The following is a 16266-nucleotide window of genomic DNA, read 5'->3' on the forward strand; positions in this document are numbered from 1 at the left end:
CACATACATACATACATACATACATATATATATATATATATACATACATATATACACACACACACACATACACATATATATATATATATATATATATATATATATATATATATATATATATATATATATATATATCTATATACACATACATATATATATACATACATATGCATATATATATATATATACATATATACATATATGTATATATGTATACATATATATATATGTACATATATATATATATATATATATATACATATATATATATATATACATACATATATATATATATATATATATATATATATATATATACATACATATATATATATATATATATATATATATATATATATATATATATATATATATATATATATATATATATATATATATATATACATACATATATTATTATTATTATTTTTAAGTTTTAAGTATTTTTTCAGTTTTTTAGTGTGAACACACTACTTGCACTACAAAATGACATAGAATAGTGCATAAGTATGCGATTTGGGACGCAGCTAGTGAGTCAGTTAGTGAGTGAGTGAGTTGGGGTAGTGTGTGTGGGGATGTTTTCTGTCTGATGAATGAATATAGCCTGGATACCCATTCATTTCCTATGGCGGCCATTTTTGACCGGGAACACCACAGGTGTAACAAGGTTGATTAAAACACTCAAAATTCAATGGACGAGATAATTATCACTTTTATATGTTCAAATGCATAGTGTGGAGGATATCATAAGGCCTTGAGGCAATCAGATGTAAAACACAATATTTATGAGTGATATAAGATGTAAATCGGTCAGATTTGACCCGAACACGACAGGATGGTTAAGCATCAGACAACTGCAAAAACTCTATATTCATTTCTGGACATACATAAATATACTGACTCTGTGCAGCAATGCAAAGAGAAAGCTGAAAACAAACTGAGTTCATCAAAATGTTGTTTACACGTTTAATGACATCAGTGAAGACTTTTGTGCTTTCTGGTTATGGAATCGATACAAGCGTTTTGTTGTTGTCCCGATGACAAATGGAGCAGATATGAGTCGCCTGAGTGAGATGAATCGGTCTGCAACCCGAGCCAATTTTCCCTCCATCTGTGTGCAAATCGTAGCTCAGATTCAGTCCAAACGGATGAGAAATCCGCGCAGAGGCTTTACATTGACCTCCGAACCCGCCTGACACGGCCAGAAATCGAGAGCCATGAAAATTGGGATACAGAAAAAGAGAGCGCCACCTACAAACAGCCCCATTTATCTCGCGACTACAAGAGTTAAGCGGCCGGCGATCGATAGGACAGGACTTAAGAGCGAGCAGGGGGTGCTGAATGTCATCATTTTAATGAAATATAGATTTGGGTCTATTAAACAGCTTGCCTGCCCGTGTATGAGAGAGTGCTGCTCTTTCTGGCGGCTAAATAAAGCCATCCATTAAAGACGAAAGAAATCGATTGTGGGTGAAACTAACACTCACCTCTCTGGTGTGAGCACCGTTTTGCCCCAGTCTGGGTAATAGATCAAGGTTAGGGAAGAAGCTAGAACGACTGCCGTGTGTTTTGGCGAGGCGCGAGGGTGAATGTGGTGTAGACGCAGCTGGAACAAACATGTGTGTTTGTTTTAGATGCAGTAAAACAAAACGTATTTGTTTAAACTACTTATTTAAAATGAGCTCAAATAACAAAATTGTTTTTTTTTATTGGGGGGGGGCAACTTAATTTTTTTTTTTCAATCTACTTAAATTTGTAAAAACAATCAAATTAACTTAATCAATTTTGGGACAACATGAAGGAATTAAGTAAATGTATTAGTTTTTACAAATTTAAATTGATTGAACATCAAACAATTAAGTTGTGGTCCCAATAAATTATTTGAGCTTATTTTAAATGTGTTTAAATGAACGTCATTTTTTTTACACACACTAAAAAGTGATTAGTTACTTAAAGTGAGTAAACCAATTGCCTTAAAAGCAACAAGCCAACTTCACAAAAATAATGCAAGTAAACCAATTGTAACTTGGCGCTGTTGAGCTGCGGTCACACTGGGCTTTTCCTCCCATAGACTTCCATTCATGTGCACATGAATGCGTCAGACCAGAAACGCAGGGTCATTCGTTAAGCTTCGCACTTGGTGAAGTTCAAGCATGGTGAACTCTGACCTGCGTAATCGCATCACTTGACTGCGTGTGTTATGATCAAAATAAGAGTCTAAGAGGATCCAAATGCAAGTGACAAGGTTTATTTGTCAAAGTCAAAATAAACAAACAATAATAGTGACAGGCTAGGAGGACGATGAACAGAGCCGGAGTGGGAGTCCTTTGCAGCCCTGGAGTTTCAAGCCTCAGACCGGCCCACCTCAGTTCACGACTGACTATATTAAAATAAGGTCATTTCCAAATCAGTTTCTAATGACACTATCACGTCTTTTTTTGAGAAAACAGCTGCTTTAGAACTTCAAATGTTCAACAACCCTAACAGTATTATATGTCTTAACAATAAAATTGAAAACAAGTAAATACTCTAACGAGAATCAAACCCGGGTCCGCGGCGCCTTAACCTAACGTGCTAACCGCTGGACCACAATAATTGCGGTACAATAAAGAATAAATAGGCTGTGGACAAGTAAATAAATAAATTTAAAAAGTGTGACTGCTGAGAGCAACAGATTCCGGAGCTAGGGACACCGGCCCTCGCGGCCAAAAAACGGACCGGCCCACCGGCCCGGTCCTCCCGATTAGCCAATCCAGGCCTGACGATGAACACGGGGCAGGAACTGACAGGAAAACAGAGTCCAGGTAATTCTCCTCAGGGGCCTGAGCACAGACAACAAACACATGAGCAGGTGTAACGAACTGACAAAGAAACATAGAAACGTCGCCCAGATATAGGCATAATAATGAGCCTCAGCTGGCGAGCTAATCAGCCCACCTGAGTGTCGTCATAGCAAATACACATGGACAACCAAAATAAAACAAACCCACGTGATCAAACATACACTCCGGAAAAGCGCACAAACCTGCAACCGTGACAGCGTGAGACCAACCGAGGATCAAAACATGACCTCTCTGGACAGAAATTTAAAACATGGCGCAATCGCTCGCTTTTTTAATGCCTAAAAATCTTGTTTATTCCAGCCCCTTTTTGCAGCGCCGCACGACAGAATTTCGCATTATCAAACTCTAGTGTGACCGCAGCTTTAAGTTGACTTAATTTTTATAATTGTGCAAATTGTACACAATATTTTAAAATAAAAGTAAACTAATCACTTCCAATACACCTTTATTACATTTGTTTTTTTCCCAGATTTTCTGTATCTAGCAAAATGACATACAGTAAAATAAATATGCTCTTGCAGACTCCAGTGTGTCTTCTAAATTCAATACAGGTTATAATTGTCGATTTTATAGACTTAATAAAGCACCAAATATGTAATATTGTATTAATTACAGTAATTATTTAAAACAGACGTGCTAAAATAGTCTGACACTGTAAAAAGGTTTTGCAATGGGTTTACTTACATTATTTTTGTAAAGTCAACTTGTCGCTTTTAAGGCAGTTGGTTTACTTGCTTTAAGCAACTAATCACTTTTTTACAGTGCAGTCTACAAAAGAATTGCTTGAATTTGAGCAAAAACAACTCAAATAATGGCGTTTTTTAGATTAATAGTTTTATGTTATCACAGCAACTTGAGCATTGTGTGCAAATCTGATTGTATGCCATACAGATGCTCGTAAGTGTTCGTACAAATGACAGCAGTGAAAACACACCGTGAAGGATCTTGTATGATAACATGTCGTGTGTGTGTGTGTGAGGTCAGGTTTCAATGGTGGTTTTTACAGCTCGTGATCTGCTCTCTGAAAGCTCGCAGGCTGCTTTTAAGTGCAATAAATAGCTTTGTAAAGGCCATTATTGTAACATCTGTGTGACATGGACTGATGGCTCTTTTTCCATTCCTAAAACACACACTCTTCACATCAACACAGACATAAACGAATTACTTTAAAGTGCATTTATTAACCAATTACAGCACACAGCAGCACAGAGCGAAAACCTGCAACACAAACAACCCGCAGTTGTTTACCAGTGCTGTATTTACTGTGTAGCCTTTTTAAAAATCCTTTACGTAAACTCATTTTACAATTATATTATGTCTAAGAAAATGTATAACTACAGAATTCATCTAATCAGTCTTATTGATTAACGGATTTGTTTTCAACATCTTCATTTTAATAACTAATTTCTAAAAATGCATTATATCTTGGCCATGATGACATTACATAAAGCTTTACTGGTTAGTTTGCAAGATATTAGTATTCAGTTTAGGTTAATTAACTAGGTTAATTAGGTTACCTAGGCAACTTATTGGAAAACAATGGTTTGTTCTGTAGCCAATCTGAGAAAAAAAAAAAAAACGGCTAATGACATTAAGCAGTTTTATTACATTTTTTATTTTTAAAATCATTTCAAGAGTTCGCCCTTAGCTGACGATTGATTATAAAGTGTGCTTGGCATGCTGTCCTGGGAGAGAACCCTGAGCTCATGGGATCCTCGAGATCCAGTCCATGCGGATCACTGGAGAAATTAAAGCTTTAGCGGTAGTTCTACCAGGAAGACTGAGGTGTCACGTCATTCATAATAATTATCTCGTCAGCCAATAACAACCAAGCAAGCCATGTATATAAGCTCATCTAAACAATCTGTTTCGCTGTATTCAGGTGACGTTGCGGAAGTTTCCCTCCATCCTCCCCATCACCACTACTACCAAGTTGGCCTCGTCTCCACTCAGGGGGTTGGCTTCGCCCTGCCTTCATCTTCAGGCAGGATCTGCCACCTCATCCAGAGTTCTGCACTATAGACGGGGCTTACGGCGAAGAACTTTATGAAAGGACCGTAACGAACTCTCATTCATGCAAACAATTCACAATAAATGTTCAAGCCTCCTAGAGTCTTTCTGGTAGAACTACAAATCTGCCAGCAAAAGAACTACATATCCAGTCATGCACGGCTCACTCGTACCTGTTCCAGGTTCCATTGATTACACACACACACACACACACACACACACACACACACACACACACACACACATCCATGCGACTTGTTATGCAAGGATTGCAAGGACTATATACACAGCATACACGCACACCTCTAAGCTGAGTCTTGTTTGCGTGTTTGTGACATTAAAACTTTGCCTTCCTTTGCCTTGCCTTTCCATGTTTGACCCTTGCTTTGTTGTTTTGTATATTTACGTTGTCTGCTTCCTGCCTTTTGACCGTCCGCCTGTTGTATGACCACGAATATGGATTTGCCTGTACATCTGTTTGCCCCTATGTTGACCGTTGCTTGCCTGACCATTCTGTGTTCATTAAACCAGCATTTGTGTCCGCACTTGCTAGTCAGCGTCCCCATTCACATTACAATACCTATTCGATTGTCTACAGAACAAACCATCGTTATACAATGACTTGCCTAATTACCCTAACTTGCCTAATCACACCTGCTTTCACACCTTTGAAACGATTCAATTGTTCCGAAACAGAGATTACAATTGTTACATTGTTGCTCTTTGCTCTTGGAGCGGTTCGCTTTCACACTGCAAAGTTTCCAATCGGACCAAAATAGCTAAAACAAGTCACGTGCGAGTAAACTCTCCTCACATTGGTCAGAGTGTCAGGGTTTATTTTGCAGCGTCACGCTAAGCTGTCGGGAGAGATGGTGGTTTGGTGGTGTTTGACAAGGTGTACGTGACGTGTCTGAGGAGAGATGCGGTGGGGAGGGGTGAGAAGGGTGCGCGACGATGCCTATTTGAGGACCGGGAGGGAGACGCGAGATTACCGGAAGATCATCACTCGTTTGCGGGGATCCCGAGACTCGCGAAACTTCCCGCAATACTTATAATTCTCTCTTCATATAGCTGTATGCCTATTACATATCCATAAAACACTGTGATGTAACCGCTCTCGGATCAGATCGCTTTCTCACTGCAATCAAACCGCTCCAGGGTTCGTTTCAATCGAACCGAGACCACCTCATTTAAGCGATCTCGGAGCGATTACTTTGGCGCAGAACAGAGCGCGATTGCCCTGTTCACATATGCCAAACGAACCGCGCTAACTGGGCAATGGAGACACGTTCCGAAACAAAAGTGTAGGTGTGAAAGCATCCTAACATAGTGTTAACATAGGCTAATAATTCAGGAGAGCTAAAAATCCTGACTTCAACTGTATATTTAAAGCATTTACAAATGAGTGGCATTACCTGAATCTGCGTCATTTCTTTAGCGAATCGGCTTCTCGAAAAAAATGAATGCAGCTATTATTGCAGAAGTTTCAGATAAAAGCTTTTAAAGATTGTGATATGAAAATATTAAGCTGTTCTTAAAAGCTAAATCCATCTAAGCCCCATAAGCTCACTTCATCTCCAAACTGACATCTGTCTGGGCAGCCCTTGGGGGAAAAGCCCAGAGAATACGACCACTGATAAAGCAAAAGCACATGCCAGCCATTAACAAGTCATCCTGCGGCTATACAAGCAACAGTACTGCAACACTGAGGTCGGTTTAATTACCAGCTGCATTATCTCACATCGGAGCTTCTCGTTACATCCAAACATGAAAATAATAGACAATGTTTTAAAAAAAAATAATAGCCGCCCGTCATGGCTAGCGATCGACAGCGGCACCTGACAGGTGACAGCAGCAGCTCTTCTTAATGATCCGCTCAGGAACTGCAGCTCCACACATTATCATGCAATTACCAGCAGAAGTAGATGTACAAATGCTCCACTTGTTACATGCGTTGGGTGTTATGCAGAGCAAGCCTGAGATCTGCTTCCGTTTAATAGCTGAAAGAACTCATCGTGTCAGAAGAGAGCTGACATGTGAGGTAATTTAATGAGCAGATATTCGTTTGACAGAATGTGGCATATGGTAAATAAAGAGCAGATTTATTTATTTATTTTTTTAGTTTGTATATAAAAAGCAGCCAAACACCTGTCGCTTTTTTATTTTTCATACAGCAGCATGTGCAGATTTGTAATTATCAGAGATTCGTTTCACTTACGGGACTTTACTTTTAGATTGCGTTTTATTATTATTATTATGGGTGAGGCAGTGGCGCAGTAGGTAGTGCTGTCGCCTCACAGCAAGAAGGTCACTGGGTCGCTGGTTCGAACCTCGGCTCAGTTGGCGTTTCTGTGTGGAGTTTGCATGTTCTCCCTGCTTTCGCATGGGTTTCCTCCGGGTGCTCCTGTTTCCCCCAGAGTCCAAAGACATGCGGTACAGGTGAATTGGGTAGGCTAAATTGTCCGTAGTGTATGAGTGTGTGTGAATGTTTGTGTGGATGTTTCCCATAGATGGGTTGCGGCTGGAAGGGCATCCACTGCGTAAAAACTTGCTGGATAAGTTGGCGGTTTATTCCGCTGTGGCGACCCTGGATTAATAAAGGGACTAAGCCAACAAGAAAATGAATGAATGAATGAATATTATTATTATTTTTTTTTTTATGCATCACATGAAGCAATCAGGCGATTCACTGAAACAAAGGATTCAAATGAATCAAATTCCTTACCAGTAAATACCGGTAAATTAGCAAGTCTAGGGCAGTGTAATTGTGACACCCATGTTAAATGAATAAAAACAATAAATGCAATGCAAAAATAAAAATCATAAAAATAAGAAATAAAAATCTGATATATCAAGTAAACTAAACTTTTAAAAAAGTTCAAATTCGCGTCATTCACGCTGCGCCATTCATGCATATCGTACCGCAGGATGTCTATTTGCGCGTTTGCATTTACTAAACATGTAAATCACTCGCGCTTGATGCTTTTTCCGCATCTGCTGTGAACAGCATTAGATCAGTGTTACACACTGCATGGAAGGCCATTTTCAAAAAAAACATAATAGGTCCTCCCTAACTTCACATTTTAACTTCCATTACACTAAACTGACTTAAAACATCAAGTTAAATCTTGTATAAAAAATGTTAAATTATTTTAGTACGTTAAGTTAATCTAACATATATGTAATGAAGTTTACAGCCCTCTGGCCGCCCGAAAGAAGGGGGCGGAGAACTGACGAAGTTTAAAATATTCATAAAAGGGACGGCAGCTCCTCACGGAGGTTGCAGTCTAAACCAAAACAAATCTACGGCTGCTCCTCACGGAGACTGCCGTCAAACTGAGAACAAAAGTAAAACAATATGTCCGGGCCCGGTCCTCTCTCAGCTTCCTCTGCCATCGTTCCTCCTCTTACAGTCAAGGGCTCCTTCGATGGGATTCAAGGCCGGTGCGTGCCACAGGTTCGTCCACTTACGCAGCGGCCTCATTGCGTTCCTACGGCTCTCAGCCCCGCCCCCTCACCACAATATATATTTGTTATCAGAAGTGGCATATATGAAAGGCAAAGGCCTAGATTATGCTTATTTGACCAAAAATAAAACATGATCATGCCTTGATTTTTAATTATTTAATTAGGACAGCAAGGTCTGACTTTGCTCAGACAAAAGTCTTGTCACTTAACAGAAATAATGTCCAGTATAGAATATAAAAAATGAACATTGGGTCTGACTCCCATGAGCTTGGAGGTCTGCATCCATACATCTCTGCAATGACTCAAATCACTTAATAAAGTCATCTGGAATGCCACAGAAAGTGTTCTTGCAGGACTCCCAGAGTACTTTGGAGTCATCTTCAATGCCTTCTCCTCTATCTTACGCCAGACGTGCTCAATAATGTTCATGTCTGGTGACTGGGCTGGCCAATCCTGGAGCACCTTGACCTTCTTTGCTTTCAGAAACTTTTATGTGGAGGTTGAAGTATGAGAATTTGCCCTCTCCTGTGGTTTTTAATGTAACGGGCAGCACAAATGTCTTGATACTAGGGATGTAACGGTATTGTAAATACCGTCATACCGCAATATAAATTTTTTTTGATATTACCGAAGTCGCATGACTCGGTAAAACTATAGGTCTTCTGAGAAAATTTGCTCAGGCGAATGAAGCAAACGGGAGGTAGAGAAAACTACAATTCCCATCAGCCCATGCTTGACCATCATCCCTTGCGGTCTGTTGTCGCTACAGATCCAGTAATGCGGAAATGGAGTGTGCTGCTAGAAGCGGGCATCAAAAAGAGCTGGAAAACTCTAAAGCGGGTGTTGTCGTACTGAATAGCGGTGTTGTCGCGCGAGTTCTTATCAGCTCTGTTGTCGCGCGCGTACTAAATAGCGGTGTTGTCGCGCGAGTTCTTATCAGCTGTGTTGTCGCGCGCGTACTGAATAGCGGTGTTGTTGCGCGAGTTCTTATCAGCTGTGTTGTCGCGCGCGTACTGAATAGCGGTGTTGTCAGCACACTGTTCAGATTGATGCAGACATGAGACCTCTATCTTACTCATGGTTTGTCCTCTCAAGTGGGGGAAAGACAATGCACAACGTTACCCACTGCTGTCAACCTGGGCCAAGTCATATCTCTCGTCCCAGAAACCTCAGTCCCAAATGAGAGGGTTTTTTTCTGTTGCAGGGGACATTGTAAATGCCCAGAGATACCAGCTTTTACCAGATTATATTTATATGATAATTTTCCTTTAAACCCATCTCTATCTAAGTGAGTGAGTGATTAAATGTTGAATGTGATGAGTTTTCAACACTACTAAATTGAAACTTTATTTTTTTTTACATGGTTTAATATTTTTTTGTTATTAAAATTGAAGTTCCTGTTTCAAAGCTTACAGATAGATGGCTAATTTGTATGTCATTGACACTTTTGGCACTTTTTTGGAGTATTTTCATAAGTTTAGTTTTTTCCTGTAAATGATTCAATAAATACTGTACCGTGACATTCATACCGAGGTATTACCGTACCGTGAAATTCTGATACCGTTACATCCCTACTTGATACCTCAGGCTGTTGATGTTGCCATAGACTCTGCAGATCTCTCGCACGCCCCCATACTGAATGTAACCCCAAACCATGACTTTTCACAGTAATCTAATCTTCTAGACGTTTTTATAAGTGTTTTTCATATGCATATTTTCTACAGAATCTTAAAGGTTTGAAGTGAATGACACATGCATGAAGGTGCATATACTGCAAGGCGTTAATAACCTTTTAAGTGCATGTTGTAAGTAATTCGCACAGCTGGAGGAGTCTGTTTACTTACAGACGTGATTAAGCCGGGTATATGTCAACACAACCTGCAGTGTCTGAGTTAAATAAAGGTCCTTGCAAGTGGTCTCACCTCTTATTCACTGAAGGGGCTTCTATTGATGTCCTCCGTCAATCCGTCCGTCTGGAAAGCTCAGCTGGTGGGTAAGAGGCTCTCAGCGTGAGACTGCAGGAAAAAAAAAACGTCCATGCGCTTCACTAATGCATACTGTGATCAGAGACAGACGTACCGGAGAGGTTACCAGAGTGACGGGAAAATAATGAGAAATTCCGTTCTAGATCAGTGAACACAGACAGCATGACAATTCATTAAACACTCAATTTGTTATGATATAGGTATGACCAATGATATACCGGAGTGGAGTCAGGTCATACGGATGCAAACAGGAGAGATCAATGGATGCTAACATATTGATTCTGAAACCTTAAAAACAAAACATCTGCATTTGTGCATGATGCGAAAGCTCTGGAGGTGTCATGCTAAACACTAAAGAATTTGCATTCACACAGTAGCCTACACTGTGGATAGTGCAGAAAATCTCATAGGGTTTCTCGATACAAGTCCTTAAATCTAAATTGATATAAGGTATAAGTCTCATATACTAAAAATGACATACACTCACTGGCCACTTTATTAGGTACACCTTACTAGTACCGGGTTGGACTTCCTGTTGCCTTCAGAACTGCGTGGCATAGATTCAACAAGGTATTGGAAATATTCCTCAGAGATTTTGGTCCATATTGACATGATAGCATCACATAGTTTTTGCAGATTTGTCAGACTCACATCCATGATGCAAACCTCCTGTGCCACCACATCTTAAATGTGATCTAATAAGATCTGGTAATTGTGGAGGCCATTGTCATGTTCAAGAAACCAGCCTGAGATGATTCACGATTTGTTCCCACATCATCTTGCTGGAAGTAGCATCAAAAGATGGTTACACTGTGGTCATAAAGAGATGGACATAGTAATAATACTCAGGTAGGCTGTGTCATTGACATGATGCTCAATTGGTACTAATGGGCCTAACATGTGCCAAGAAAATATCCCCCCCACTGTTGATACAAGGCAGGATGGATCCATGCTTTCATGTTGTTGAGGCCAATTTCTGACCCGACCATCCGAATGTCACAGCAGAAATCGAGACTCATCAGACCAGGCAACATTTCTCCAATCTTCTATTGTCCTATTTTGATGAGCCTGTGTGAATTGTAACCTCAGTTTTCTGTTCTTAGCTGACAGGAGTGGCACCCGGTGTGGTCTTCTGCTGCTGTAGCCCATCTGCCTCAAGGTTGGACGTGTTGTGCATTCAGAGATGCTCTACTGCAGACCTCGGTTGTAACGAGTGGTTGAGTTACTGTTGCCTTTCTATCAGCTCCAACCAGTCTGGCCGTTCTCCTCTTACAACAAGCCATTTGTGTCCACAGAACTGCAGCTCACTGGAAATTTTCTCACAACTAGAGATGGTTGTGCATGAAAATCCCAGTAGATCAGCAGTTTCTAAAATACTCAGACCAGCCCATCTGGCACCAAAAACCATGTTCAAAGTCACTTAAATCCCCTTTCTTCCCCATTCTAATGCTCGGTTTGAACTGCAGCAAGTTGCCTTGACCATGTCTACATGCCTAAATGCATTGAGTTGCTGCCATGTGATTGGCTGATTTCTGACTAGTTTGGTACAAATCACCTTATTTTAGTCATTATGATTTTAGTTGGCCTATTTATTATAACCACTAATTCAGTGAGCGAAATTGAATGTAAAAATCAGTGGTTAGTCATTTCAAATGTAAGCAGGGCATATATACAGTTGAGGTCAGAATTATTAACCCCCCTCCTTTTAATTATATTATTTTTTAAATATTTCCCAAATTATGTTTAACAAAGCAAGGAACTTTTCACAGTATGTCTGATAATATTTTTTCTTCTGGAGAAAGTCTTATTTGCTTTATTTCGGCTAGAATAAAAGCAGTTTTACATAAAAAAAAACAAAAAAAAAACATTTTAAGGTCAAAATTATTAGCCCCTTTCAGTTATATATTTTTTCAATGGTCTACAGAACAAACCATCATTATAAAATAACTTGCCTACTGTAATTACCCTAACCTGCCTAGTTAACCTAATTAACCTAGTAAAGCCTTTAAATGTCCCTTAACGCTGTCTTGAAAAATATCTAGTCAAATATTATTTACTGTCATCATGGCAAAGATAAAATAAATCAGTTATTAGAAATGAGTTATTAAAACTATTATGTTTAAAAATGTGTAGAATAAATCTTCTCTCCTTTAAACAGAAATTGGGAAAAAAATAATCAGGGGGCTAATAATTCAGGGGGTTTAATAATTTTGATTTCAACTGGTAATACAAGCATTTCATAGCAGGTAAATTGCACCTATGCTGGTGTTTACTGGTATAAAGGCCCTCTTTTTTGATCTGGTAACATCTGGGAATTGTAAATGAGACAATTGTGGTAAAAGTCAATGACTGGGAGGCTGGTATGTTCAGTTGAAAAACAGTGATGGGTAAAATTGATATCCGTGGCGGCTCTAGTTTTAAAACCTCAGAACAAATCTTTGGTAAAAAATATAAAATAAATATTAATAAAACATAAAACACTTTAGAAAAATAAGTAAAAAATATTGCTAAAAAAATGCAAATGCAAATTTTCAAGATTGGAACATTCTCACAATGCTCTTATTCGTGTTTCTGTCTGTATACCATGTAATAATATTGTACTAGTATTATGAAAAATATCATCACAAACAGGGCTGCATGGTGGCTCAGTGGTTAGAACTGTCATCTCAAAGCAAGAAGGTCGCTATTTAAAGTCCCGACTGTACCATTTGGCATTTCTGTGTGGAGTTTGAATGTTCTCTCTGTTGGTGTGGGATTCCTCCGGGTGCTCCGGTTTCCCCTATAGTCTAAAGACATGCGCTAAATGTGAATTGGGTAAACAAAATTGGCCATAGTGTATGAGTGTGTGTGTATGTGAGAATGTATGGGTGTTTTCCAGTACTGGGTTGCAGCTGGAAGAGCATCCGCTGCTTAATACATATGCTGGAATAGTTGGTGGTTCATTCCGCTGTGGCGACCTCAAAAATAGAGACTAAGTCGAAGGAAATTGAATGAATGAATAAAAAACAACAGATGTTTTATTTTATCTATACCAAATATATATATAGTCATAATGCACGGCCCTAGATGTGGACATAAAGCAGAGCATTGTTCTACTTTCATCTTCATTTCCTCCAGACAGAAAGTGACACTATAAATAAACTCCATATATTTCCAGTTACACAGATTGCAAATTAGGAACCTTCCACTCCCCGTTCTTGCTTTTATGGCTATGCAATAGTTGTTCTTGTGGACGGTTAAAGTATAGCTCAACCTCCCGAGGGACTGAAGTGCTTCCATAGCAGTCGAGCAGCTAACAACCGTTCCAAATTTTCCAGTGAAGAAACCTATTAAGGGCAAGTCATGCATAGTTGATTGAGCGTCTCGTGCGAGGGGCAGGTACAGTGCTAGGATTGCTCGGAGGAACTGATCCACTCCTGCGCTGCAGCGGATGAGTCTCGCTTGTTTCTGGGTCAGTCGGCGCACAGTTTTTCCTGTTAGTCATTTACAGAGGACGTGGAGCGAGGATCTGTAACATCTTTGTAGGACAGGATGTCGGAAACATGTTGACTGTTCTGCTGGGAGAACAATAAATATATTCTCTCTCTTCATAATATAGATCAGCGGTCACTGAATGGATGGATGGGTGGAATTATAAATAAATATAGACTGACGAAGGGATAGACAGGGACAATGAAAAAGAGACAGAACAATCCATAGAAGGATCAATGTAAAAAAGCAAAAGTGCCACAGAGAAAGAGACAAACAAAAATTAGAGAGAGCAAACTATAAAAAGTATTATTAACTTGTAGATGGAATGAACAAATAAACAATCCACAACAAACAAATGAAAGCTAAATGAAGAACAAACAAATGGATGACAAGAGAACAAACAAACAAAAGATTAAACTATAATATTTATAATAATATAATATAGATACTTTTTTAACTAAAAATATATTGGTTTACAACAAATGATTGTAAACAAGCAGGAGACTGACAAGACTAACAAACAGTGAACAAAGAATAAAGTAAATAAGGATTCACTGCAAAGAAACTAAAACTGACCTAAACAAGAAAACAATCAAAAGAGAACAAACCAAGAGCAAACTTTGAAATAGGGCAAAACTGACAGAGAACGAACAAACAAAGACTGACCAAGAGCAGATGATTAACAGAGAGAAAAAAGACTGATCGAGAAAAGCTCAACAAGGATTAAAGACAAAAAACACAGACCAAAAACAAACAAACGAGAACAAAGATTGACAGAGAACAAACAAACAGTCAACAAAGGAAAAAACTAAAGACTGACCAAGAGAAAAGAATCAACAGACAACAAAAAAAGAGAGCAAAAAAACAAATGAGAACAGTAGAAAATTTGACAAAACAAACAAAGTAATAAAAAACTGAACAACAATGTAAAAAACTAAGGAGTTGCCAAGAGTAAACAATCAACAAGAAAAACTGATAGAGAAAAAAGATCAAAATTGAACAAACGTGTGAGTGAATGACCAAAAACAAACAAACAAACGAAAGAACAAACAGAGGAAAAAAACTAAAGAATCACAAAGAGCAAATTATCAACAAAGATCAAAAGAAATACTGATAGAGGAAAAAGCTCAACAGTGAACAAACATGTGAATGAATAAGAGCATACAAACAAACAAACTAGAGAATAAATGAAAGATTGACAGAATATGAAAAAAACAATCGATGAAGAGAAAAGGCTGATCAAAGTCAAATAACCAACAGTAAACAAAAGACTGACCAAAAACAATCAACAGAGAACAAATAAATGAGAGACTAGCCAAGAACAAACAAAACAGGAGAACAAAAGAAAGACTGAAAAAAACAAGAAAAAACTAAACCTGGCTGAGAGCAAACAAAAAAACAAACATATAACAAGCAAATAATTGACAAAGAACAAACAAATAAACAAACAAAACAAATGACAAAACAAAAGAGTTAAGAGCAAACAAAAGATCAACAGAAAACAAACATGTGAATGATTGACAAAGAGCAAACAAACAAACACAAACAAACAAACAAAAGAACAAGGGACAGATTAACAGAAAACAAACGTGAATGATTGACGATGAGCAAACAAACAAACAAATAAAAGAATAAAGGAAGATTAACAGAAAACAAACGTGAATGATTGACGATGAGCAAACAAACAAACAAACAAAAGAATAAAGGAAGATTAACAGAAAACAAACGTGAATGATTGACGATGAGCAAACAAACAAACAAACAAAAGAATAAAGGAAGATTAACAGAAAACAAACGTGAATGATTGACGATGAGCAAACAAACAAAAGAATAAAGGAAGATTAACAGAAAACAAACGTGAATGATTGACGATGAGCAAACAAACAAACAAAAGAATAAAGGAAAGATTAACAGAGAATGAACAAACGATCAACAAAGAACCAAGACTGACCAAAAGCAAACAATCAACAATTAATAAAAGAAAGATTTATAAAAACAAATCAACATAAAAAACAAACAAACAAACAAACAAACAAACAAACAAATGAATGATCAGAGAACAAACAAAAGTACAACTGACAGTGAAAACCAATGGAGAGCAAAACTAATGAACATGATGGAGGGAATGAATAAACAAATTAACAACAGATAGATAGCAGAATTGATTAAAGTCAATCGACGGCACAGTTAATTGATCAATATTCTGATTGAATCCTAGATAATGTGACCTCAATTCCCCTCCACATTTAGACCTGTCACTAGTCTAGTCTTCATGATTATTTGCTCCATCATCTGCCTTACTTTCTTCGTGAAGAGCTCTTATTTCACTGGCATGAGATGTGCACTGCCAAGGACACCAGCTCCCGGGGTGGGCACGGCACCCAGCCGCACAAACGCGCCCAAGCATGAAATCACCTCTCCTCACTTTAAAGGGCTAACATGGCTTTTTAATGACGAGCCAATATCTTTTATACACCAAATATGCTCAA

At 38.4% G+C, this 16266-nt stretch overlaps 1 long non-coding RNA gene across 4 annotated transcripts in view; it reads right to left on the reverse strand.

Moving 5' to 3' along the window:
• LOC141378993 (uncharacterized) overlaps positions 1–16266 on the reverse strand; it is a 136728-nt gene that overhangs the window by 27770 nt on the left and 92692 nt on the right. For all 4 annotated transcript variants that reach the window (XR_015516407.1, XR_015516408.1, XR_015516409.1 and 1 more), the window contains exon 3: positions 10244–10336. This is a non-coding gene — a long non-coding RNA (uncharacterized LOC141378993). The remainder of the gene's footprint in view (positions 1–10243; positions 10337–16266) is intronic.

The sequence above is a fragment of the Danio rerio genome, chromosome 19 (genome assembly GCF_052040795.2).
Source record: "Danio rerio strain M-AB ecotype USA chromosome 19, GRCz13ab, whole genome shotgun sequence".
In the NCBI taxonomy this organism is placed as follows: Eukaryota; Metazoa; Chordata; class Actinopteri; order Cypriniformes; family Danionidae; genus Danio; species Danio rerio.